Source organism: Tympanuchus pallidicinctus, unplaced genomic scaffold (genome assembly GCF_026119805.1).
Source record: "Tympanuchus pallidicinctus isolate F22 unplaced genomic scaffold, pur_lepc_1.0 scaffold18, whole genome shotgun sequence".
In the NCBI taxonomy this organism is placed as follows: Eukaryota; Metazoa; Chordata; class Aves; order Galliformes; family Phasianidae; genus Tympanuchus; species Tympanuchus pallidicinctus.
Genome location: NW_026294699.1, coordinates 6,681,336 through 6,684,688, shown reverse-complemented (window position 1 = coordinate 6,684,688; position 3,353 = coordinate 6,681,336). Strand labels below are relative to the sequence as shown.

General features: G+C 44.1%; 1 long non-coding RNA gene across 1 annotated transcript; it reads right to left on the bottom strand.

Moving 5' to 3' along the window:
* Positions 1-1,689: 1,689 nt before the first annotated feature.
* LOC128078832 (uncharacterized) lies at positions 1,690-3,279 on the bottom strand. Its single transcript, XR_008205874.1, has 2 exons — positions 2,440-3,279; positions 1,690-2,349 (listed from the first exon to the last, which is right to left on the bottom strand). It is a non-coding gene; the product is annotated as an uncharacterized LOC128078832 (long non-coding RNA).
* Positions 3,280-3,353: the final 74 nt, after the last annotated feature.

The window sequence follows — 3,353 nt, the reverse complement described above, 5'->3', positions numbered from 1 at the left end:
TTCCATTTTTCTAAATTGTTCCTCTGGGTTGAAAAATCCTGCCATGTAAAATAAAGCTGTTCTCTGGAGCTTTGTATTTTTATTTTTTTCCCTCTGTAAGCAAGAAAGTTGGTTTAGGACAGCTTGCTCCTGGCTTGGTAAGGTCACGTTGGGTATTTTGATGCTCCTTATTCAGAGGAAGGAGTGGCTAAGGAGAAGCAGTGCCCAGGGGGTGGCACTGCTGGCCTGCAGCACGGCGGCTGTTGGGGCCGGGCTGGAGGTGCTGCAACGTCCTACAGGGATCTCTGTGAATTCAGTTTTTTCTGCCAACAATGGCACTTCCCTTTGTATCTGTCAGAGCTGCCAGCGGTAACTGTGTTGTTTTGGGAAGCAGCTGTCCTTTGTGTTTGTGTGCATTCGTCAGTTTGTTTTCCAGCACTACTCCCCCATGTCATTAGAGGAATTCACTTTGCATGTTGATGTGTTGTGAGCAATAGGGAATGTATGAGCTGCTCGCTTTTACAACTGTTACTAGTGCTATCCAGGGCAGTTGTATATACTACATATGTACTGATTTATATAAAACTAATCAAACTACCCAATAGTAGAAAACTTGGTACTAATGTCAGTATGGGCACTTCTGTGTTCAGGCTGGTAGCATTCCTGAGTCTTGACTACTTGGGGTGCTTACCAGAACAATTTAGTTTCTAATGATAGCCTGACATAACTGCACTGCTGTTCTAAATTACCTTGTTGCTTATACTTAAGGCAGACTTCATCCAAAAATCCATCAGAGAGGGAATTTCTGAGATAGTAATCCTGTTTTTCCAGGTGTCGCCTGCTAGTTGGTGCTGCTGTGTGTGGTAGCTTTAGTAGTAGAGGTAGATCCACTGTATCTTCTGGTGGTGTAATGAGAATACCAGGAATAACCACGTCCAAAGAGTTTATGCCTTCATACGCAACTGTCATTCTGCCATTAATGTTTAAAATAATGAGTTGGACTAGGAGCAGGGAAGTTTAGGCAGCCCAAGGAATCTTACTGACCTGATGGGCAGAGGAAAAGTTCCCAAACTACAATCATAGATATGCTTCATATTCTAAGGGCTTTTTTAGGGAATAGATGAAAGCTATCAGCTCCTAAGCTAATAATAAAAAAATACTTGGCTCAAATGCAAATCCATTTCTTATTTATGCTCAGGACTTCTCTGATTTTTACACTTGCACCAAAAGTGAAAAGTTTTCTCTAAAATAAGTAAAGAACTCTGCTTGATGGCTTTCACCTCATCATACAAGTAGATCTTCTTTCCTAGTGCTTGACTTCTCATTCTCTCTGAAACATGTCAGAAGGAAACCACTGGAACTATAAGGACAATGCTGGGAGAACTGCTCTAATTTGAAGATAAGCATTTCCACTGGACAGCCAGGAAATTCTAAATTATTCCATTACCCTTAAGACTTTGCTTCATAGATTTCTAATTACAAATTAATATTTGCTAATAACACAGCACACTACTGTCCCCAAACTGTAGTTATGAATTTAATGTAGTTGGTCTAGGGACCCATATGAAACAGTCAAATTTATAGAGCTTTCAATTACAAGCTTAATAGAAGTGTCTGATGTTCAAGAAACCTTAATCATCAGCAGTAGTTTGCTAATACTGATAAGGTGTGTTTCAGGTTTAAAGTATTTAGTGGAGGAACACCTGTGTGTATCGTCAGAGAACAGATTGGTTTATTGCTGCTTTGTGTAATTCTGTGTAATGAAGAGAAGCAGAAAGCAAACAAAAAGGGAAATTAATTTCAAGCCATCAGGTTTTATGTTACTCATAGAGTGAAATGATTTGAACAAGAATGCACTGAACAAAGAATGAAAATGTTGAGCTTTCTTGCTATTGGAAGGTAATAGTCCAACTGGTTTTTGAACAAGCCTGGTGATGAATAGGGGATTTTTTTTACCTGCAGAATTTGCATATAGCCTTAAATCTTGATTGTGATGAAACAGTTGCTCATATCAGCTATTTTAAGATCAGAGGCATTTCATTACAATGGAATTCTGGCACTTAGCTTTATGCAGTTTCTGCTTGCTTCTTTGCTCTGTCATTTTAAATTGAGTTTCTTTTGATCTGTGTAAATAAATCAGAGAGAGCCCCGAGGCACCAGTGCAGAAAGGGAGTATTTCTTCTGCTGTTAAATTTGAATATCACTGCTGTTTCTTTGTACTTTTAGCTTGCCACCGCTGGCTGCAGAGCTTTCCTCAGCAAGGTCTGTTTGGTACAGATGTGAGACCCAATCCTTGTTTCCCCCATCCTCATGTTTGCCTTTAGTTCTGTAGCCTGTGTTAAGTGATGTTTTCCAGCACTGGCAGCTGCCCTGTGAGAAGTGAAGGGATAACTTAAGCAGTTTAAACTGTAATTCAATTGTATTCAATGTATTATTGAATAAGATGTTTGAGACATTTACCAGGGGCTGTAGCTGTTCTCAGTTGTCTGAATGGCTCAGTCCCTCCTCCTTAAGTGCCTCTCTGGCCATGCATTGCCTGCTGAGTTGCTGCTGAAAAATTGTATAATGATACTGACAAAGAAGTATTACTCCATAAACCAGCTCTGGGCAAATAAAGAGCCTGAAAGCAGTTATTTAGAGGCTGATTTCTTAGTCACACATTTTTACCAAGAGGGGAAAAAAAAAAAAAAAAAAAGCAATAGCGCTGTTACATAAACATTCACTGCAAATAGTGATGTGTTAAAGGCAGGTAGAGAACAGGGTACCGAATAACAGAAGGGGGTTTTCCACAGCAGTTTTTACCCACAGTGTGGGTTAACTTCTCCATTCCCAGTAGCCTGGTTGGATCCCTGCTGCTCCCGCGGAGCAGGGGCCGCGCTCGCGTTCCGAACTCGCCGTGCCCATGTGCTCCGTTGGAACGCAAGGCGCGCAGCGCAGAGCAGGTGCTGCTATCCGTGTCTCCTCCAGGAGATGGACGTAACGGGGCAGCAGCGGGATCTTGGTCACCTTTCCCGTGGCTGCAGCGAAGATTTGGGCTGTAAAGGACAGCACAGAACCCCTGTAGGCAATGGGGACTGAAAGCGTGTCGGTGTGAACGTGGGTTCGTCAGTTTGGCTGAGACGCAGAGGAAGGCAGCGGAAGCAGGTTGCGTTTGCTTTTCCTTCCCGTGACGAAGGCAGGGTTTTTGCGGCACCGCGTTGATTCGAGACAAGCGTTTCATTTGCACGCCTACGGGACGCTCCTCCGCACCCGAGAGCCCGGGCCGCCCGTGCCGGGGCCGACGTCCCGCCCCGCCTCCCCCCGCCCAGGGCCGCCGCGGTTTCCCTTCCGGAGTCACCGCCGCTCCCCCGCCCGCCGGGTTCGCTTCCGGCTCC